Below are 24495 nucleotides of genomic sequence, written 5' to 3' on the forward strand. Positions count from 1 at the left end.
TTTATTGAGCTAATTACCCATAAGTAAACAATAGCTTTTCTCTCAACAAAGGGGGTGGGTAATTAGGACTGTTTGACACACACTAGGTCTTTGAAGAAACCGTCCTTCTGGGTAATTAGCTCAATAAAAGAATTAGCGTCCTGAGAGCTCTGCGGACGGTCAGGTCTGCTGAAACAGGCTAAAAATACTACTTTGATTGTAAAATACAAAGGTAAATGAAAGTTTATTTTAATAATGAAACAGATTGTTGGCATGCATTTTTCATGTGCTATAGAAATGTCCTGAGTGCTAAAAAGGTGCTCGGTTCAATTTAAGGGGCCCTATCAGAGTTAAGGGGCCTTATTAGTGCCTTATCAGAGTTAAGGGGCCTTATCAGAGTAGCATAGCGAGTGCTACGAACATATGTCTGCTAATTGGCATTGACAAGAGCTCCACCCGTCCTACCCTGAGCCCCTGCGGGTCCAATCACTTTAAAGGACATTATCCCCGCACTTTGATTGGCCCAATAGACAGCCTGTCACTTGACTTGCACAAATAACTCCATGAATCAGAATTCCTCACTAACTCTCACTACTCTGCATCTCTCATAACTTCACTTTGGTTCCTGCTCCTATTCACTGCAGAAGTGGTATTTCCGCTATAATACTTCTTATTGATACTTTCTGTTGCATTATATTCTTGAGGAATACACTGTATAGGTTCGCACTGGCACTTTTTGTCGATATTAGCCATCTTTTTGCACTAGCACTTTCTTTGGTATGCTTCACTCTAAATACTTTTTCACTTTTGGAACATTTTTTATCATGTTATCTCCCTTACACCAGCATCATGTGATATCTATGAATATTAACAATATTGCATATTTTTATATATTTTTCTGTTTTTGCAATTTGTACTTGAGAGATCACACATTTTATAGTTATATATATATATATATATATATATATATATATATATATATATAACAGTATATATATACTGTTTATGCCATTAGTATTACTAGACATTTGGCATATTTTATTATTATGTTGTATATTAATCTTCATAATAGGAACTATAGAGGCTTGCCTATTTATTATTAGTCTGTATACAGACTTAGGCCCGGTTCACATTAGCGGTTGTTTGCCAAACGGACCGGATGACCTGACCGGATCCGGACCGGATCCGGATCGGAACCGTACGGTTCTGATCCGGATCCGATCCGGATCCGGTCAGGTTGCATCAGGTGGTAATCAGGATGCGATCCGGATCCGTTTGGCAAAGTTAACGTAAAAAAAAAAAAATGTTGGGGTCTGGGAGGTCAGCAGAAGGGGGACCTTTGGAATCAGGCCCTCTGCTGTTTAGCACTCACCTCCACCTCCGACATGCTGCCAACATCCTGCCAACACCTCCAGCTCGTGCTGCTCCACTCCAAAATGCTTGCCCATGTGTCCCCAGCCAATATCGCCGCAAAAATCCGCATAGGAAGTGGGGTAGAACATCCGGATTTCTCAGCCAGTGTGTTGTGCGGCCTCCGGTTCCCATTTGTTTGTATTGGCCGGATGGTGCAGTCCGGCTCCGCCCCGGATACGGCTGCCGGAGGGGCCGGATGAAAAAATAGCGCATGTTGGAACGGAGGCCGGATCCGGCCCGGATCCGGTCCGGCTCCGGTTCTGCAGAACGGACCCATGTGAACGGACGCATAGGCTTTAATTGCTATGCCGTGCGTCCGTTCCGTCCGTTCTGCAGGCGGTGCGGCTCCGGCACGGCGATTCCGGAGGGCCACCGCAAGTGTGAACCGGGCCTTATGGATGTCATGCGACCATGCCTTGTTTTTAACATTGTTTTTAATCATGCACATTTGATACAATAAAGAGTTTCTGAACAGTGAAGCAGTGATTAATTTTGGTTTCGTCAATTAGGATTTCAGAGTGGGAATTCTGATTCTTGAGGTTGTCTGTGCATGTCAAGTGACAGGCAGCCTACTGGGCCGATCAAAGTGCGGGGATAATGTTCTTTACCCTCCTTAGCGGTATGCCCGACACTTGATGGGCTACTCAGTAGACAAGTAAATGTGAAGTGAAATTAAAATTAAAAAAAAATAGTTACCTATAGAGAGGGAAGGCTCTGGATCCTACAGAGCCTTCCCATTCCTCTCACAGTCCCCTCATTCTAGCATTGTCACCACTGCAAGAGTTTCTGAACCAATTTGTTGAGTACAGCTCTAAGTATCCTCTGAAGACTTCAACAGCTCAAGAGCTTTTCTCTTCCCTATCATTACATTCCAGTGGTTCTGGAGGTGTGTGTAGCTATTAGGGACAACAAAGAGATGATTTGCATATTCAGCAGTGATGCACTGTGGGACACCTTAAAGAGACTCTAAATTGAGTTAAAAAATCGCTTTTTAGCTTATATTCCACATGGGCATGTGTGCCCCTGCTAAAACGCCACTAACCCGCGGCATAACGAGGGGTCTTTACCCCCCAAATCCCCCCTGCAAAATCCACGACCAGCTGCTCATGGAGGCAGGGCTATGAGCTGTAGCTCTGCCTCCATGCGCGTCTATCAGCGGCAGATCTCCGCCTCTCCCCACCCCTCTCAGTAAAGGAAGAGGGAAAGGGGCGGGGGAGAGGCGGAAATGCGCGCTGATAGACGCGCTGAGAGGCAGGGCTGCGGCCAGCCGGCCATTAGCCCTGCCTCAGCAGGAAGCGATCCCCGGACACCACGGAGGGGATTTGGGTGGTAAAAACCCCCTGTTCTGCCGCGGGATCAGGGCCGGCCTTTGACCTGTGCGACCGGAGCGGCCGCACAGGGCGCCGGCCGCCAGCCTCCAGGGGGGGCGCCGCGCCGCTCTCCTGTCGCCCGCCGCGCCCGGCCGCATATTGTTATTTATTACGCTGATACGCTCACTTGTTGCGGCCCGGATTCCGGCTTAGTTGCGCCGCGGCGCCGCCCGACTGTCTCCCTCTCCGGCTCCGCCCCCTGGTGCCGCTGGGGGTGATGGGGGCGAAGACCAGCAACTGCTGCAGCCTCTTGGAGTCGGACTCGGAGACAGACAGTGTGAGAGTCTCCGCCCCCCGTGACCGTCCGTGATTGGAGGAGGTTGGAAGCGCGCCGTCACAGTGTCAGCCACCCTGGCTGTGTGAGTGGATGACTGGTGACTGTCCCTCGGGACCCGGGCTGGCTGGCCATCTCCCTGACTGACTGGACAGACGGACCCCACACCAGTCAGTCCAGACAGTAGTAAAAGTAAGGCACCGCTCTGCATATATGGTACATTGGTATATATATATATATATATATATATATATATATATATATATATATATATGTATTTATGTATATATATATATATATATATATATATATATATATATATATATATATATATATATATATATATATTTATATATATATATATCTGTATATATATATATATATGTATTTATATATATATATATATCTGTATATATATATATATATATATATATATATATATATATACATACATATCTGTATATATATATATATATATATATATATATATATCTGTGTATATATATATATATATATATATATCTGTATATATATATATATATATATATATATATATATATATATATATCTGTATATGTATATATATATATGTGTATGTATATATATATATATATATATATCTGTATATATATATATATATGTATATATATATATGTGTATGTATATATATATATATATATATATATGTATGTGTATATATATGTATATATATATATATATATATATATATATATATATATATATATATATATATATGTATGTATGTATATGTGTGTGCGTGCGTGCGTGTAGGATGAATGGGGGGGGGCACCAAAATCTGGTTTCGCTCAGGGCGCTGTGAAACCTAAGGCCGGCCCTGCGCGGGATAGCAGCGTTTTAGCAGGGGCAAGCATGCCCATGGTCAATATAAGGTAAAAAGTGATTTTTTAACTCACTTCAAGCTCTCGTTAAAGCTCACAACAACCTGAACAATCGCAAATACCGTCTGTTTTAAGAGGGCAAACTTCTGTTTTGCCTAGCATCTTAGTAAGGAGGCTTTTTGGTCTCTTTCAGCCCCTTACACACTCCTAGGAGTTCTGGTTCACCAGGAGTTTACTGGGCAATCTTTAACTCTGGGTGTTTCAAGTCCTTCCCCACACAGCCAAATTAATCCAAGCCATGTACTGATGAGGATCAACCAATCCGAAACAGTCTGTGTGCATGCTGGATTAGTTTGGCTCTGTAATATTAACAAGTTGACACAACATTGCATTCTAGCAGTTCTGGAGGTGTATTTAGCTGAAATTAAAATTAAAAAAAATAGTTACCTATAGAGAGGGAAGGCTCTGGATCCTACAGAGCCTTCCCATTCCTCTCACAGTCCCCTCATTCTAGCATTGTCACCACTGCAAGAGTTTCTGAACCAATTTGTTGAGTACAGCTCTAAGTATCCTCTGAAGACTTCAACAGCTCAAGAGCTTTTCTCTTCCCTATCATTACATTCCAGTGGTTCTGGAGGTGTGTGTAGCTATTAGGGACAACAAAGAGATGATTTGCATATTCAGCAGTGATGCACTGTGGGACACCTTAAAGAGACTCTAAATTGAGTTAAAAAATCGCTTTTTAGCTTATATTCCACATGGGCATGTGTGCCCCTGCTAAAACGCCACTAACCCGCGGCATAACGAGGGGTCTTTACCCCCCAAATCCCCCCTGCAAAATCCACGACCAGCTGCTCATGGAGGCAGGGCTATGAGCTGTAGCTCTGCCTCCATGCGCGTCTATCAGCGGCAGATCTCCGCCTCTCCCCACCCCTCTCAGTAAAGGAAGAGGGAAAGGGGCGGGGGAGAGGCGGAAATGCGCGCTGATAGACGCGCTGAGAGGCAGGGCTGCGGCCAGCCGGCCATTAGCCCTGCCTCAGCAGGAAGCGATCCCCGGACACCACGGAGGGGATTTGGGTGGTAAAAACCCCCTGTTCTGCCGCGGGATAGCAGCGTTTTAGCAGGGGCAAGCATGCCCATGGTCAATATAAGGTAAAAAGTGATTTTTTAACTCACTTCAAGCTCTCGTTAAAGCTCACAACAACCTGAACAATCACAAATACCGTCTGTTTTAAGAGGGCAAACTTCTGTTTTGCCTAGCATCTTAGTAAGGAGGCTTTTTGGTCTCTTTCAGCCCCTTACACACTCCTAGGAGTTCTGGTTCACCAGGAGTTTACTGGGCAATCTTTAACTCTGGGTGTTTCAAGTCCTTCCCCACACAGCCAAATTAATCCAAGCCATGTACTGATGAGGATCAACCAATCCGAAACAGTCTGTGTGCATGCTGGATTAGTTTGGCTCTGTAATATTAACAAGTTGACACAACATTGCATTCTAGCAGTTCTGGAGGTGTATTTAGCTGAAATTAAAATTAAAAAAAAATAGTTACCTATAGAGAGGGAAGGCTCTGGATCCTACAGAGCCTTCCCATTCCTCTCACAGTCCCCTCATTCTAGCATTGTCACCACTGCAAGAGTTTCTGAACCAATTTGTTGAGTACAGCTCTAAGTATCCTCTGAAGACTTCAACAGCTCAAGAGCTTTTCTCTTCCCTATCATTACATTCCAGTGGTTCTGGAAGTGTGTTTAGCTATCAGGGACAACAGAGAGATGATTTGCATATTCAGCACTGATGCACTGTGGGACACCTCAGAACTCACTCCAACCTGAATAATCACAAATACCTTCTGCTTTAAAACATACCAGAGCTGAACTAACTCTGAAAAACAGGAAAGGAACAGGCATGTACTGCAAGCTGTCCTGATATCCACCGCTCCCCCCACTCTCCTCTGTTCTCCTCCTTTCCTACCTAAATGCCCCCGGCAGCCTCTTCCAGGTCGACGGGGTTGGGCACTAGTGCACAGGTGCTGCATGTGTCCTGCATCGCGCTTGGCATATGCGCTACCAGGCACAGGCGCGCGATGTAGTTTTTCCTAGTTAGTTCAACTCTGGTATCCTTTAAGAAGGCAAAATTCTGTTTTGCATAGCATCCTAGTAAGGAGGCTTTTGGTCTCTTTTAACCCCTTACACACTCCTAGGGGTTCTGGTTTACCATGAGCTTGCTGGGCAGTCTATACTATGCAGTAGTCCAAAAAGATGGCTATATCAGTGAATGCATTTTTTTTAATAATTATTATTATATTATCACTAACATAATTCATTAATTACAAGAAGTTAGTTACATTTAGACTGATTGGTGATTGCAGGCTTTTTTCCTTTCTTGTAGCCCATGAATAAGTACAGTACTTTTAAAAAAATGAACACAATGCCGCTTCTCTATTATTATTTTTTTTTTAAATTCCTTAACACAAAATACAGTACAACAGATGTTTTAAATGAAAGTGAAACTTATCAGAAAGTCTTTAAAAGCAAGCTGCATCCGGATTATGCTCACATCACATTCTGCAACTACAGGGTAAGTAGTACATGTGTTATCTCTGTAACTCTATAGTTTGAGAATAAGCCTATTCAGAGTAATCTGTGGTCAAGCTTTAATCAAACCAGTGCTGTATTTATATTGTGCATTATCCTAGCAAAAGTTTTCAGTGGAAATATTTATAGTAAAATATTGTACTGTGTTAGCCATCAGTTAGGTCCTCCTCATCATTTGTTTAATTGACTCTGACTTCATGACCATAAAAACTTTTACACAACAGATGTGTCTGTCAATCACTGCTTCTTTCAGCTGTTGCATAGGCTTGTTCATTGCTTCACATATGCCGTCTATCCATCTTAGCCTCTATCGTCCTTTTCTTCTTTTGCCCCCAATTGTTTCCAGGCATCAAGGATTTCTACAAATAATCTGGTCTACTCATTATGTGTTTTTGAATATTTGAATAGCAGTATCACCCCTTATCGTGAACACTCTGGCCTTATATTGCTTTAAAGAGGAACTGTGACCAAGGATTGAACTTCATCCCAATCAGTAGCTGATACCTCCCCTTTCCCATGAGAAATCTTTACCTTTTCTCAAATAGATCATCAGGTATGTTTGTATGACTGATATTGTGGTGAGACCCCTCCCACAGTGTGATATCAAGACCTATGTCCTGACATCACATTGTGGGAGCCTTGCTGCATTGTGGGAAATAATGTCTGTTTACAACTGCCAAGCAACCAGTATCTCCCTCTGTGCATATGTATATCTATTAGAAACAACCTTTTAGCCTATTGCATTGTTAGGGGTTGAGGTTATAGATAATGGCAGTTGGTGCCAGTGGTAAAGATGATTAAAGATGATTACGTGCAGGCTGACTGTGGATCAAACAATATGAACAAATTAAGTGATGAATAGCAATCATGTCTTGATCTCTCTCTCTCTTTTTTTTTTTACTTTTCCCTTTGCAATGTACTGTATTGATTTATTTTTTCACTTTTTTGCTAGAGTTCCTCTTTAAGTATTGACCGGTTCGATCTTCTGCGTGTGGCTTTATTTAAAGCTTCATTTTTACAGACATATCTTAGTACTGGGGGACAACCATAACTTAAACTATCTTGATCTTTGTTAGTAAATTATGTCTCTATCCCTAGGGGGCCCTTTTCCACTAGCAATCGCAAAAGAAAATTGCAAATGCAAGCGATTGCGATTTTTCATCAATTTTGTTATGCAACTGTGACTGGGATTTTGCATTTAGCATTTAACATTGAAGCGCAATCCGCACATAAAATTGCTCCAAAAAGCGGTTGCAATTTACAGAAAATCAAATTGTTACAGTGGAAAATACTTTTCATGATTCCTATGTTAAATTAGCAACCCTAGTGATTTAAAAATCGCTAACGTTTTGAGATTTTTAGCAAATCACTCTCAGTGTAAAAGGGCCCTTAGTATCTTGTCCAAATTTGATATAGCTTTCCTAATAAGAATCTCATGGTTATAATCACCATCTGCAGAGATCTTCCATTCCAGGAAACTATCAAAAGAAAATAAAGCCCTACAAATAGCAGCCACACAGCCATATGGTAATTGTAACAATTGAATTAAATGCATATAGAGCGCAACGGAATATATTGGCGCCTTATAAATCAATAATAATATATAATGAACAAACCACTTGAATACAATCTAAAAACATAAAATCATTTACAACAAACACGTACACAAACAGCATCCCCCCATGGGTATGGACAGGGGTCAATTGGCTGTGATCCTTAGATCAAAAAATATCTAGAACAGGGAAATGTAAATGACCTGGTCTGGTAAAGTGCGATGTGCTATAGTTTTTCTCTAAGTGCCAACACAAATGAAGCTAAAATTAATTGGAAACAATCTGTTTATTATAATAATAATTATAGTGCAAGGTCCTAATGATTAAACAATATACACAGGGGGGCAGAAGTGATGTGACATGAGAGAAATAATAATGAAATGATCATTAAAAACTCATACCTAGGTCAGGAAAATAAGAACCACTGCAGCCATAGTTTAGGGTGAGAGAATATTATTAAATACAATTGCTATTTGGTGGTTCAGCCGCTATTTGTAGTCCTAATTTTCTTTTGATATTTGGTGTTGAGGTGGAGCTAATGGAGGAGGTCATGAAGGAGTGATTGGAGAGGTAGGAGGAGATCCAAGCCAAGGCAAGGCCATGGATGCCCAAGCACTGTAGGCATTGAAGGTGGACGGGATGGTCTGCAGTATCAAATGCAGAGGAGAGCTCAAGGAGGAGCAGGCTGTAGTAACTGCCTTTGGCTCTGGCAAGGGTAAGGTCATTGACACTTTAATGAGGGCTGTTTCTGTTGAGTGTGCAGGTCAGAATCCAGATTATAAGGGGTCAAGTAGGGAATTGTTGTAATGTGTTGGTGTACCTGTTCAAGAAGTATAGAGGCAAAGGGGAGGAGGGAGAATGAACAGTAGTTTGAGGGTAGGGATGGGTCAACCAAAGGTTTTTTTTCAGCAGGGGAAGTATGGTGGCCTGTTTGAAGGCTTTGGTGTAGGTGCCTGTGGACAAGGAGAGGTTGAACAAGGAGGTGAGAACCAGGGCCTGGTCAGGGAAGTGGGGGCAAAGTATGGTTGAGGGTCAAGGGGGAGGAGGTGGAAGGGGAAGTCGCTAGCAAGAAGATGACTTTGTCAATGGTGGCAGGAGCAAAGGAGGTGAGGGATAAATGGGACAAGGGCACATCTTAGGGCAGAGGTGAGGGAACAACCTGGGAGGAGTTGAGAAGGAAGTGATGGAGGAAGAAGATTTTGTTGCCGATTGGTGCAAGTTTGGTAGTGAAGTGGGTGGCGAAATTGTTGGCTAAGGGGAGGAGCTGGGAGAGGGAGGAGTGAGGTTGAGTAGGGAATATAAGGTGGTGAAGAGATGTCTAGGGTTGGAAGCTTGGGCTCTGATCAGGGCTGCAAAGTAACTCAGTTTGGCTTCAGATAGGGCAGTATGGAAAGGTAGCAGCTTTGCCTTGTATTCTAGGAAATCGTGATTGAGACGTGATTTACTCTATTTCCATTCAGCTGCTCAAGTTACTTTTCTGAGGTTATGTGTGTGGCTGGTGTGTCAGGGTTGTGGTAGTTGGGGGTCTTGTTGGGGTGGAAGAATGGGGAAGCAGCCTCATCTAAAGCAGATGTGAGGGCTTAGATTATATTCTGCTCCCGCTTGATTGGGGCATGTGAAAGTAGGGGGAGAGGGAGCATGATATAGGACCGCAATGATGGGTGAGAGGGGATTGCATGGGCCTAAAAGGATAGGTAGTGGAAGGAGGGGTGCAGGATGGGGAAAACAGCAGACCCACCCCTCCCTCTTCCTGCTGTCAGGTCTGGGGTGTGGCTGAGGTGTAGTCCCCCATAGGAGAGGACAGCGGCCATGGTACAGTCAGAGGGGGCGGGCCATGTTTCTGTGAGGGCGAGGAAGGTGAGAGAGTTGGAAAGAATGAGCTCATGAATGGATGTTAACTTGTTGTGGACAGATCTGGCAATCCAGAGACCACAAGGAAAAGATAAAGAGTGCCTAGGGAGGGACAGTTGGGAATGAGATTAGGCTGGTGAGGTCTGTGGATGCAGGAGGAGTGTGGTAGGGCTGGGAGGAGAGTTGGTGGGGGTTTAGGGCTGAGCGGGGGTCTAGGGATATGAGAGTAGAGGGAGATTTCAGAAAGGAAGGGGACAAATTGGAGAAGCAGGTGGAGGAAGATCATACGGTAATGGTGGAAGGGGGCGAGGAGGAAATAGCTGGAGAAGAGAAGGAGAGCCAGGGAGTGGGTAGGGGAGAAAGAATACATTACGTTGTGCAGGGATAATATGGGCAGTGTTATGGACTGAGGTAGATGAATAGAGAAAGGTGGAGGATCCATGGAGTACAAGAGAGGAAGGATGATTCTATCTAGGTTGGGAAAGTGTTCAGGAATGCAGGTGAGATTAAAACATTCAGGAAGTTACTTTGGTGTAAAGCTGAATTCTGCTGAATTGCTGGTGAATTCTGGTAAATCCAATTGTTCCAACCTTAGAAAGCTGTCCTTTGAAAGTAACCCGACATCAGCGGAACTGACTATAAGTCATCCTTATATACACATGTCCAGAGCAAATGTGTCATCAGAATGGCCTAGTCAGCTGGCAGACAATTTGAAAACTAAGCAGTGGGGATGGTCTTTAGAGTCTCTTGCAAGTCAAACAAATTTGTAGGTGTTTCAGACTTTGTTTGAACTTACAGACAAGCAACCAGGTGATAAAGTGTGAAATCTAAGCCAGAAAAGTTTTATGCGGTCTTTAGACTTTCATTAGCAGCAAACACGCTAGCGTTTTTAGCAGTGCTAGCGTTTCTGCCTAGTTTGTTGGCCCAGTCTTTTATCCCTCGTCTGCTCACTGGTAATTGATTACTGTTTGTAGAACAGTTCTTTCTTTCTCTGTCTCCTTTAATTTTTCTGGTTATGGACAAGTTCCACTTTCATAATTTTTTCAATATATGCCCCAAATCTATTGTAAAAAAATATTGCATTTACATAGAACTGAGTCCTTGTTCAATGGTATTATTTTATTACCACTTTATTACCCCTTTAGAGTGAGTCACTATCCTCCAGGTGCTTTCTTTTGACATTTGGTTTAAATATACTAAGCTTAGTCACCACAACCCTCATAAAGATTATAGAGCAGATGATCTAATCATCACTGCAAACCTCAGCCCTGACCATCTACAAAGGTTGACTTTCAAATTGTGCCACATGTACTGGAACTGGCCTGGTACCATCTGAGTGCCAGCACCCTGCACATATGCCCACATGCTGGCTTTCCTGTCCAGGCAGTTCCTTCACCATGAGCCTTCCGTTCAGATGTGTGATAAGCTCATCTCTCTTTAAGTGTTGGGAACAACCGGCATCATTTTTTGCCCATTGCCCACACAATTACCTTGCTTTAAATAGCTTTCCCTTTTGTTTTTATTGTTCTGTCCAGGGATCATGCTCTAGATCTCTTCCAAAACTGATTTATATGTATAATGATACAAAATAAACCAAACAACTGTTAATGTGTTGAGTGGGAGTATCCGGGTTTGGGCATCATAGTATGCTTACTAAGATGGGCATACAAACATCAAGAGGAGCTAAGGGGTTTTAAAATGGTGAGACCTCTGTTAACTGTTCCACCACTTTCTGCTTATAGCGAGGTCTAGTAGCGTTGCCCACCAGAACAGGTTTTTCTCCTTTAACCATTTTTATACAAGGTTCCCTCCCTCAACAGGCAGGACAGCATGAAAGACACCATTTGAACAAGGATGGATGCCAAGATAGCCAGCTCCTCTTCCTCACTGATGTCACAAAAGGTCTCCTCCTTCCTCCAGTCCCTCAGTGACAGTGTTCTGTCTGTGGAGTATCACACAGACACAGAACTATGCAATAGTGCAAACACAATACAATGATAACAGAGACCCTGGAGGTCCACCATGCTAACTAGTTATGCGACTATGTAGCCACACGATATTGGGTGGTAACAGGTCTGTAAGGCCCTTAGCTGTGCTGGTACTGCATGTGCGCTCAACTGAACAGACCAGCTCGGGCATTGTTATTTATAAAAATAAAGTATTTGTTTTTTTGCAAAACAAAAAAGTCAATGTCTTTTACAAAAAAATGTACACATGTCCAGGTGTGTAGTGGCGCCTATCTGAGACATATGAGGTGGTGTAACATCCTTAGCGCCTTCATCTTGTACCAATAATAATGCTCGTGCATCAGTAAATTCACCAAATACGTATGAATAACTCCTGCAACGTCTCAAATGGAGCGGGTGTGGTACTAGTAGTAGTGGTGGTGGTGGTGGCTGCCGGTTGAGTGGTAAGTAGTTGTAGGGTGCCTGAATCAGAGCAGAAGGAGGAAGCTATGTCAATATTCCATCCGAAAGCTGAGGAAAGATGAGGTGTTGTGCTGTGTTAACCAGTCAACTATGTTCTGAGAATTTTGGGGGTTGAGGGTACGTGCCTTCTGAACACTGTGCATTGGTCGAGGGCCGCACAAAATCACACCAGCATGACCTCAAAAAGACCTGTGGGGTGGCCTGCCTCTGCCTCTGGTTCTGCCTGTAATTTTTTTCCATATTGGGGGTATGCAGTACTACTAATAATATTCAATAGTGGTAGACAGTGTGTGTAATCGCAAAGAGGCACACAATCAGTGTCAAATACACAGCAGCTGTGTGTGTGTGTATCACAGGGCTGTGTACTTTAACACACACACAGAGATATCCTATAGTAAATGTTAGCACTTGTCTTGGATGCAGGGCATGCATTTTTCAGTCTGGCAGAGGCGGTGTATGCCTGTGCGATTAACCATTCAATTGCAACATGTGTTTAGGGATGTGCAGTCTTTCCCCCACCTTTCCTTAACTTTGTAACTATGTAACTGTCAGGTTAGCTGCTCCCAGCCCCTCCTCCTGAGTTTCCTGTTTGCATGATAAGTAGTAGCAGATTTGCATATGATTTGCATCTGAATTGAATGCAAAGTGTGCAGAATACCTATTTAGGTGCTGCACGCTGAGCTGGTGGTCATTTCAGATGCAGCCTTAGTGGTATGCGCTGGCGTTCTCCTCGCTGTTCAACCAAATGTAAGTTACACATTTTTTTGCTTAGCTGCTCCCAAGGTTTTAAATTTAGGTTAGGTCACTTGCCCGGAGGTTTGCCTCACCGTGGCGCAAGTGTCTAGTATAATATACTTTGCATGCAAACCATATTGGATTTGGAAGCTAAAGTTCCTGTCAACACACAGAGAGAATCTGATTATTGGTGATCTGCAGTATCACCAAGAATGCAGATATACACCTGATTATTGATGATCTGCAGAATCACCAATAATACAAGTATGACTAACCTCTGGACACCTGAAACAGTGATAATAATAATGACAATGTCAAAAAACACCAGATCGTGGAAATGTCCACCACACAGAGATTCCTCAGAGGTGTGGTTACCTCTGAATGGGAACCCCGTATGTGAGATCCTCTAACAGGCTGAAAGAGGAGTCTCAGCCTCTAGCAGTAACAATCTGCTAGAGCAAGCGTCTCAAAGAGGCAAGCCTCAGAGATAACCCACCAGTGGGAGACGTTCCACTGGAGGATGAAAGGTCAGACAAGCAGAGGTTCGGCAACAGAGAGACGTCAGCAGTACAGGAACGGAAGGCTGATTCAGAGTCGTTAAACAGGCAGAGTCGGCAACTTTGAATCAGATAGGCAGAGGTACAAGATCGATAAGAGAAGAGAGTAGTCAGGGATAGCCAGAGTCAAATCACAGATAAATATACAATACAATCCTAAACTGAGGTGTGACGTCCTTGGTATCAACACCTAGGAAATGAGCTAAGGTCTGAGCATTTACACCTAAGTATTCACGACAGCACACGAGGAGCAACTGACAGCTAGCTCCTTATATGCTGGGAGCGCATCTGCAGCGCCACCCAGCCAATCCGAGAGCTAGCTGGAGTCAGCTAACCGGCAAGTCAGCTGACTCCCTGTCTAGCTGCATAAAGGTCCTGCTGCCGGGCGCGCGCACGCGTAATGCGTGCCCTGTTTGCGGCCGAAGGACCTGTGTGAAACAGCGAGGCGGGGGCCGCCGCCGGCTGACACGAGGAGACGGCATCCATGCCACTCTCCGCCGCGGCGGTATCCCCGCCGGCTGTTACAGTACCCCCCCCCCCTTGATGAGTGGACTCCGGACACCTCCTACATGGTTTCTCAGGATGTAACTGATGAAACCTCTTCCTTAATTTCTCAGCATGCATGCAATCCTCTGCTACCCAAGATCTGTCCTCCACACCATACCCCTTCCAATGGACCAGATACTGCACAGAATTCTGTACCAGCCAGGAATCCAAAATTTTCCCAACCTCATACTCTGTCTGGCCCTCTACTACCACTGGGGGGGGGGGGGGGGAGGAATCCACATACACTGCTGGCTTCAATAAAGAGACATGGAATGATCTCCCACTTCTCATGCTGGCTGGGAGATCAATCACATAAGAGACATCATTGATCTTTTTGGCCACCGGATAAGGCCCTATGAACCTGGGACCCAACTTGGTGGACGGTTGTCTGAGTGCCAAATGTCTCGTCGACACCCACACCATGTCTCCAAGAGCAAAGTGCCACTCAACAGACCATCTCTTGTCGGCCTGTTTCTTCTGATTCTGGAAGGCTACTCCTAAATTCTTCTTCACTTGTCCCTAAAGTTCCTTCAAAACCTTCTGCCAATCTTCCAGGGCTGGGAAGGGAGAGGAACACACCGGCAATGGGGAAAATTTAGGAGACCTTCCTGACACAACCTGAAAAGGGGACAAGCCCGTTGAAGAGCTTTTCCCTTTGTTGTGTGCAAATTCTGCAAAGGGTAAAAACTTAACCCATTCTGTTTGCGCATCTGCCACATAGCATCTAAGGAATTGTTCCAGTGCCTGATTAACCCTTTCGGTCTGCCCGTTGGTCTGTGGGTGATACCCAGATGAAAAAGACAGGTTCATACCCGAACTACGGCAAAAAGCCCTCCAAAACTTCGATACAAATTGGACTCTATCAGAAACCACATCATCCGGAATTCCATCTAACCAGAAGATGTGTTGTACGAAGAGATCTGCTAACTCTTGAGCTGAAGGAAATCCTTTAAGAGGAACAAAATGGGCCATTTTGCTGAACCTGTCTACGATCACCCATATAACAGTCATCCCTTCGGACCTGGGGAGCTCGCCGACAAAGTCCATGGACAGGTGGGTCCATGGTTCACTTGGCACTGGCAAGGATTGTAGTGTACCCACCGGAGCCTGGCGAGAAGGTTTGCTCCTGGCACACACCACACACTCTCTGACAAATTCCTTGCAATCAGAGGCCAATGAAGGCCACCACACACACCTCGTGAGTAGATCTACAGTGCGAGTGAACCCAGGGTGACCTGCGTTCTTATGGGCATGAAACAGCTGCATGATCTGTAATCGGAACGGAAGTGGAACAAAAAAAAACCCTTCCGGTTTCCCTTCCGGGGTATCTAGCTGGTGAGTAGCTAATGTGACTGCCCAATCCTCCCAGGTCTCAATGGCTGCTAGTACCACCTTGTGAGGTAGAATGCTCTCGGGAAGTGCGGGCTGAGCTGTCTCAGGCTCGAAACATCTGGAGAGAGCGTCTGCTTTGACGTTCTTAGAACCTGGAGTGTACGTGATGACAGATCTGAAACGTGAGAAGAATACGGACCAGCGGGCCTGTCGAGGCGTAAGCCTCTTAGCCCCCTCAATGTACTCCAAGTTCTTATGGTCAGTATATACAATAATGGTGTGTTCTGCACCTTCAAGCCAATGACGCCATTCCTGGAAGGCTAGCTTGATGGCCAGGAGTTCCCTATTGCCCACATCATAGTTTCTCTCAGCAGGGGAAAACCTGCGTGAGAAATAGGCACAAGGATGTGTCTTGCCCTGCAGGCCCGAGCGCTGAGACACCACAGCCCCCACCCCGATTTCCGAGGCATCTACCTCAACCATGAAGGGGAGAGTGACATCGACATGTCTCAGTATGGGTGCAGAGCAAAATAATTTCTTCAGGGTATTGAAGGCTGCCTGGGCCTCCGATGACCAATGATATGGGTCAGCCCCTTTTTTGGTAAGACTGGTAAGAGGGGCTACTACCGAAGAAAATCCCTTGATGAATCTCCGGTAGTAGTTGGCAAAACCGAGGAATCTCTGAAGTGCCTTCAAGCCCACTGGTTGAGGCCACTCCAAGACAGCAGAGACCTTTTATGGGTCCATAGAGAGACCTGAAGTTGAAATAATATAACCCAGGAAAGGAATTTGAGTGACCTCAAAGAGACACTTTTCTAGTTTTGCATACAGTGAATTCTGTCTCAACTTCTCTAGTACAAACTTGACATGTCTACGATGCTCTCCCAGGTTTGGAGAGAAAATCAGTATATCATCAAGATAAACTAAGACAAACTTTCCCAGTACTTCCCTGAAGACCTCGTTTATTAACTCCTGGAAGACGGCCGGAGCATTACACAACCCGAACGGCATAACTAGGTACTCGTAATGCCCGTCGGGCGTGTTGAAGGCCGTCTTCCACTTGTCACCATCCCTGATGCAGACCAGGTTGTATGCCCCATTTAAGTCTAATTTTGAAAAAATACTGGCATTGGTTATCTGAGCAAAAAGATCATTTATCAGAGGCAAAGGGTAGCGATTCTTTACGGTGATCTTGTTTAGACCTCTGTAATCAATACACGGTCTAAGACCACCGTCTTTCTTTTGTACAAAAAAGAATCCGGCCCCGGCCGGTGATCGAGAAGGACAGATAAAAACCTTTGCCAGATTTTCTTTAATGTACTCCCGCATGGCTAGCTTCTCTGGCCCCGACAAATTATAGAGATGCCCTCTAGGGGGCATACAACCTGATCTTAAGTCTATGGGACAGTCAAAACTCCGATGCGGTGGGAGTTTATCCACTGACGTAGGACAGAACACGTCAGAAAACTCAGATATTGTATTGGAACCCCTTTTACCTCTAGCTTGGTGGCACAGACAGCAATTTTCTCTAGACAATGGCTATGACAATAGGGTGACCAACTGAGCAACTGGCCACAGGCCCAGTCTATCTGCGGGGAGTGGAGTTGCAGCCAGGGCATTCTAAGGACAATGGTGGAGGTTGCCATGCGCAGAACAAGGAACTGTAAATTTTCTTTGTGTAGAACGCCTATAGTGCAGGACAACATTGGAGTCTGAGAGAGAGGCTGTCTGTACTGTAATGGAGAATCATCAATTGCGGTAACCACTATTTGTAGATTCAAAGGATGTATTGGAATTCCCAGCCCCTTCACAAAGTCATAGTCTATAAAGTTGGCCGCGGACCCTGAGTCTATGAAGGCCTGAGTGCAAGTGGTCAGATTCCCCCAAGAAATGGAACACGGGAGGAGTAAACGATTATTCTTATTTAGAGGTAACCTCTGCTCGTCTAGGGTATTACCTCTAACTACACCTAGACGGCAGCGTTTCCCGACTTCTTGGGGCAATTTTCAGCAATGTGGCCCTCCTCTGCACAATACAAACAAAGCCTCTCAGCCCTTCTGCGTTCTTTCTCAGCCCGCGTCAACCGAGAATGTCCGATTTGCATCGGTTCATCAGTAGGTTGGGTAAGCGAGGAGGGCGCATAAGAGAGTGCCCTTACTGCATTCTTTCCTCTTGATTGACGCTGATAACGTAAGCGGCGGTCCACTCGCACCGCCAACGAAATAGCGTCATCGATGGACAGGTTCAGGATGTCCTAACATTAACTCAGAAACTGCGTCTGATAGGCCTGAAAGAAAGCAGTCTAACAAGGCGTAGGACCCCCACCTAGATGACACAGCACACTTTCTAAATTCTGCCGCATAAACCTCAACCGAATCCCGACCCTGCTTGAGAGTTTTGAGCTTCCTCTCAGCAGTGATCGAGGCATCCGGATCATCCTAAATTATAGCCATTGCCTTAAAAAATTCCTGAACTGAAGTTAATGCCGTATCTTCGGGTGGGAGACCATATGCCCAGGTTTGCGAGTCCCCGGATAATAAGGTCTTAATAAAAGTCACCCGTTGCTGCTAGGAACCTGATAAGCTTGGTCTCAACTCAAAATAGGACAAGACACGGTTTCGGAAGTTCTGGAAGTCAGACCTATGCCCTGAAAACTTCTCAGGTACTGACATACGCAGATCTGTGACTGGAGGGGATTGCATTGTGGCAACAGCCGTTTGCAAGACCTGCACAGATCCAGTTAGTTGAGTGATCTGGGCAATTATGCTTGGCCAAAATATGGCTTCGAAATCAAATATTCATTTTGAATGCATTTCGTAGACTACGCATTAAAATACGCAATTACGTGTAGCGCAAAGCGTAGTGTATGCGGATGCTTATGCCTGTATGCAGAAAATTGTACGCATTAATTTCTCTTTAAATGCTTATACCGTACATTCCCCTTTCCAATGCATAAATTTGTAAGTATACAATCGCACGTGGAAAATTAGCCGCGAGTAACGCATTCGTAGTTCACTACGCAATACACTTGTTAACTACACATGGTGGGCGTAAGCTACGCGTAGCGCTGCTTTGCTATGCGTAAATTCGTAAGCGTAGTTTTGAAACTTTGATGCGTAAATTCGCACTGGCATAGTTTCTGCTCATCCCTGCTTGTAATAGATAGAAGAGGATAGTAGAACTGCAAGGCCCAGCAATGACTGTGGCCTGGCCTGGCCTGTATGCAGTGCGTAATCCACACAGAGAGATATCCTATAGTATGTTCAATTACAAATACAGTTGCAAGCTAAGCACTGCTTATGATACACAGTTTTCTGGCTTGCAATAGATAGAAGAGGATAGTAGAACTGTAAGGCTCAGCAATGACTGTGACCTGGCCTGGCCTGTATGCAATGTGTAACCCACACAGAGAGATATCCTATAGTAAGTTCAATCACAAATACAGTTGCAAGCTAAGCACTTGTCATGATACAGAGTAACAGAGTGTACTGGCTTGTAATAGATAGAAGAGGATAGAAGAACTGCAAGGCCCAGCAATGACTGGCCTGGCCTGGTCTGTATGCAGTGTGTAACCCACACAGAGATATACCGTATAGTACGTTCAATCACAAATACAGTTGCAAGCTAAGCACTGCTTATGATATACAGTGTGCTGGCTTGTAATAGATAGAACAGGATAGTAGAACTGCAAGGCCCAGCAATGACTGTGGCCTGGCCTGGCCTGTATGCAGTGTGTAACCCACACAGAGAGATACCCTATAGTACGTTCAATCACAAATACAGTTGCAAGCTAAGCACTACTTATGATACACAGTGTGCTGGCTTGTAATGGATAGAAGAGGATAGTAGATCTGCAAGGCCCAGCAATGAATGTGGCCTGGCCTGGCCTGTATGCAGTGTGTAACCCACACAGAGAGATATCCTATAGCACATTTAATCACAAATACAGTTGCAAGCTAAGCACTGCTTATGATACACAGTGTGCTGACATGTAATAGATAGAAGAGGATAGTAGAACTGCAAGGCCCAGCAATGACACACACACACACACACACACACACACACACACACACACACACAACAGAATAGAATATGAGCCCTCAAAAGGGCTTTTGTTTTGAGGTGCAATAAAGAAGAGCCTAGCTAACTGTCCCTGTCTCTCTGTGTCGGCTGTATGCAGAGTGTCACCTACACAGAGAGCTATGCTATAGTAAGTGTAATCACAAATACAGTTAAAAGATATGCACTGGTAATACAGTTTGCTGGTGGACTACAAAGGCCAGCTGGGACTGTGGGCTCTATGCAGTGTCATCCACACAGAGAGCTCTGCTATAATAAGTTCAATCACAAATGCAGTGGAAAGATATGCTCTGGTAATACAGTGTGCTGGCGGAGTACAGCAAGGGCCAGCTGCGACAGGGCAGTATGCAGTGTCACCCACACAGAGAGCTATGCTATAGTAAGTTCAATCACAAATACAGTGGAAAGATATGCACTGGTAATACAGTGTGCTGGTGGAGTACAGCAAGGGCCAGCTGGGACTGTGGGCTGTATGGAGTGCCACCCACACAGAGAGCTATGCTATAGTAAGTTCAAGCACAAATACAGTGGAAAGATATGCACTGGTAATACAGTGTGCTGGCAGAGTACAGCAAGGGCCAGCTGCGACAGGGCTGTATGCAGTGGCACTCAAAAAAAAAACACATCAGAAGAACATTAGCCCTCAAAATGGCTTTTTTGGGGTGCTTTCAGCAATAAATTTTTAGCGAGGAGCAAGCTAACAACAGCCTAACTAACGCTTTCCCTATCTCCAGCAATGTCTTTCCCTTCCACTCACTACAGCAGCAGCAGTAGACTGAGAATATGGCCGATGCTGCTGTATTTTTATAGGGGGCGGGGGTCCGTGGGGGACTGCAGCCTTGTTGGCTGCCACGTGTCTGCTGACTGAGACGTAGAGGGTCAAAGTGTAGCCCAATGACAAAGTATTTGGGCGGGTCGAATGCGTTATGTGTTTGTGTCCCGCCGTGGACGCAAACAGCTGAATTTGCGCTAACTAGCCTCCCAGCTAACTGCTTGGGCCATCTCTAGTTTTTAAAAGATACTAATCTCTTGTTAAAAAAATGTTATGGCTGTTTTGTCAACTTTTGGTAGTTACTCTGGTCTTACTGTGAATTGGGATAAGTCACCTATTCTATTTCTGGATAAAGTAGATTCTATACTGTCAGATTGTTTTTCCCAAATACAAAAAGTGAACTCCTTTTAATTCCTTGGAGTTGTAGTCTCTGCTGATATCAAATCATATGAAATGCTTAATATCATCCCTTACTAACTAAAATCAGACAAAAACTTAAGATTTGGTCCAGACTGCCGCTTTCTCCGGTTGCTTGAGTAAATTTGCTTAACATAGTAACTATGCCACAGTTGCTATACCATTTAGATATTGCATAATGCTTCAATATGGCTTCATCTCAAGCTATTTAAAACTATAGATAAGATATTCAGAGAATTTATTTGAGGTCAGGGTAGAGTTAAAATAAAATTTCAATACCTCCAATATTCAAAGGAAGAGGGTGGCTTGGTTGGCGGTACCAAACCCGTGGGTTTACTACCTTGCTTTGCAATTGCAGCATCTGGTGGGTTGGGAATGGGAATCTGAGGAAATGTTGGACTCCAGTAGATTATTGTTAAATTATATAGTGGACTTTCAGTCGATATATGCTGCTTTGGAGGCTGTGGTGTGTGGTCTTAAAGGGGGATGATTGCCTACTCTCTTGTTAATGCAAATAGTTTGGAATAGGGTACGACTTATGCAAGAAATTGAAAGAATAACAAGTTCCACACCGCTTAACTCTTGTGTCCGCTTCTCTGAGTTGGCTGAGCTGACTTTTTTGAAAAAATGGGCAGGGGGTGGGGTTTCTTCACTGGCCCAAGTGATGAAAGAGGGGATGCTAAGCCCGCTCTCTGAGATACTTGTTCTGTTGCAAAAGCCTAGTACAATACTGTTGTAATACCAACACATACAATTGGCCCATGCAATTAGGAACCAAAACTTTATTTACCCTTTACGATTACAACCGTCACTGGTGTTTAATTGTATTAGTCAATATAATATGTGTAGTGGATTATTATTTTTGTGCTACTCTTTGTTACTTAGGCTATTCTTGAAGAAATTCCCTCTCAATTGCTATAACAGGTGGGTTCAGGATTTGGGAGATTACAGAATGTTCCCCTGGTCTCTACTAACACCTCCCAAAAATGATCACAATTGAATATCCTGTATAGAAATGTATTTACTCCTAAGAGACTTTTTGGCATGAATCGTAGAGATGACCCTATATGCTCTTGGTGTCGTAGAGTTCATGGTGACTTGGTGCGCATGCTCTGGCACTGTGCGGTTTTAGATATTATTGACACTGTCTCTAAAAAGAAAATTAATAGAACTATTCAGCTTTGTATTCTAGGCCTGTCTACCGGGTTGGCTGTGCAGGAGCATGTGCAACTGATGGTACTCCGTTTGTTATTTCAAGCAAGGAAACTTATTTTGTTGATGTGGAAGGATTCAAACCCTCCTGCTGTTAATACATGGGTTAAACAGGTGAATACCTACCTAAAGTTAGAGAAGATAATTTACACGCATAGAGGTGCAGCATATACATTTGATAAGATTTGGGCAGGTTGGCTTGACACACCTGGGATGCCAGATTTTACTTTAAAGAGGAGCTGTTAGGTATAAGGTCTCAGAGAAAATAAACACATATATCAGTAGCTAAATATTGGCTGTACTTACATTACATATGCATTTCACTGTCCACGTTTGGATTTCACAGAATCTTTATATAGTATTTGCAGAGAATGATGCTCCTGACAGCTCATGGCAGGTTCCATGTTTGTCTGTCTCCTATGAAGCCAAATCTAATGTCATATCCTCCCTGCTTCCTGATGATTCGACTCACAGAAAACCTCGTCATGAATAACACTACTGTGCAGTGAATATTAATTAGCTATGTGGCTAGGAACAATAGCGGACTCCTGCAGTGTACTCTGCCCGGAGATTTATCAGTGCTGTGCGCTGGACTGAGTTACATGCTGTTGTAACTTGACCCTGTATCTTCTCACTAACAGCCGAGGGGAGGGCCCCAGAATGCTTTGCTGTATGTTATGCGGCCTCTCGTCCTTTTAAGAGCTTGGGAATACAGAGCCTTGCTGTCAGCACACATCAAAAGTAAGAGAGATTTTTAACTTCAGTATTGCCTTTTTGGCTTGCTTCTAAACTGTTTAACACAGGAGAATAGAGGTTTAAATTAGCTTTTGCAGCCTGACAGTTACTCTTTAATACAAGATAGAATATTTGGTGGACTTACTTAAATGCAATCCTTGCTGTTTGGGAAAATAGTTTCTCCTTGGAATATCTCCCTCTTTCTTCTGTTGGATTTATATATACTGTCAGCCTGGCTGAATCGTAGCCATGGCTCTCTTATTGTATACTCCGCTTGGTCACATTGTCTCAATATTATTAGTATGGATACTTCTTATGGTATTTTTTGCTGCTGTATGTAATGATCATTTTTCAATGCTTCTGTTTGTATATGCCTATTTCTGTTTAATAAAGGCTGATTTAAAAAAAAAACAGCAGTTAATTAGAGTTGGGCCGAACGGTTCGCCTGCGAACGGTTCCATGCGAACTTCCGTGGTTCGCGTTCGCGTCCCGCAGGCGAACCTTTGCGGAAGTTCGGTTCGCCCCATAATGCACCATAGAGGGTCAACTTTGACCCTCTACATCACAGTCAGCAGGCCCAGTGTAGCCAATTAGGCTACACTAGCCCCTGGAGCCACTCCCCCCTACTAAAAGGCAGGCAGCGGCGACCATTACGGTCACTCGTGTGCCTGCATTAGTGAGAGTAGGGCGAGCTGCTGCACACTCTCTCTCATAGGGAAAGATTAGTTAGGCTTAGCTTGTCCCTGGCTGCATACCTGTTCTGTGAACCCACCACTGCATACCTGTTCTGTGAACCCACCACTGCATACCTGTTCTGTGAACCCACCACTGCATACCTGTTCTGTGAAACCACCACTGCATACCTGTTCTGTGAACCCACCACTGCATACCTGTTCAGTGAACCCGCCACTGCATACCTGTTCTGTGAACCCACCACTGCATACCTGTTCTGTGAACCCACCACTGCATACCTGTTCTGTGAACCCACCACTGCATACCTGTTCTGTGAACCCACCACTGCATACCTGTACTGTGAACCCACCATTGCATACCTGTTCAGTGAACCTGCCACTGCATACCTGTACTTTTCAGTGAACCCGCCACTGCATACCTGTTCTGTTCAGTGAACCCGCCACTGTATACCTGTTCTGTTCAGTGAACCCGCCACTGCATACCTGTTCTGTTCAGTGAACCCGCCACTGTATACCTGTTCTGTTCAGTGAACCCGACACTGCATACCTGTTCTGTTCAGTGAACCCGCCACTGCATACCTGTTCTGTTCAGTGAACCCGCAACTGCATACCTGTTCTGTTCAGTGAACCCGGCACTGCATACCTGTTCTGTTCAGTGAACCCGCCACTGTATACCTGTTCTGTTCAGTGAACCTGCCACTGCATACCTGTTCTGTTCAGTGAACAGTTTGGTGTGTCAGTGTGAAGCAGTACCTTAATTACACTACCTGATTGATGTATACACATGCAAGATGGTTTAAAGCACTTTAGGCCTGTCATTTAGCATTCAATATGATTTCTGCCCTTAAAACGCTGCTTTGCATCAAATCCAGATTTTTCCCGGGGACTTTTGGCGTGTATCCCATTCCGCCATGCCCCCCTCCAGGTGTTAGACCCCTTGAAACATCTTTTCCATCACTTTTGTGGCCAGCATAATTTTTTTTTTCAAAGTTCGCATCCCCATTGAAGTCTATTGCGGTTCGTGAACTTTAACGCAAACCGAACCTTCCGCAGAAGTTCGCGAACCCGGTTCGCGAACCTAAAATCGGAGGTTCGGC

The 24495-nt window shown here is 44.5% G+C and overlaps 1 protein-coding gene across 1 annotated transcript in view; it reads left to right on the forward strand.

Annotated features, from left to right (window-relative positions):
* Positions 1 to 24495, forward strand: part of LOC137522158 (uncharacterized) — a 36163-nt gene that overhangs the window by 10486 nt on the left and 1182 nt on the right. The window lies entirely within an intron of this gene.

Source organism: Hyperolius riggenbachi, chromosome 6 (genome assembly GCF_040937935.1).
Source record: "Hyperolius riggenbachi isolate aHypRig1 chromosome 6, aHypRig1.pri, whole genome shotgun sequence".
In the NCBI taxonomy this organism is placed as follows: domain Eukaryota; kingdom Metazoa; phylum Chordata; class Amphibia; order Anura; family Hyperoliidae; genus Hyperolius; species Hyperolius riggenbachi.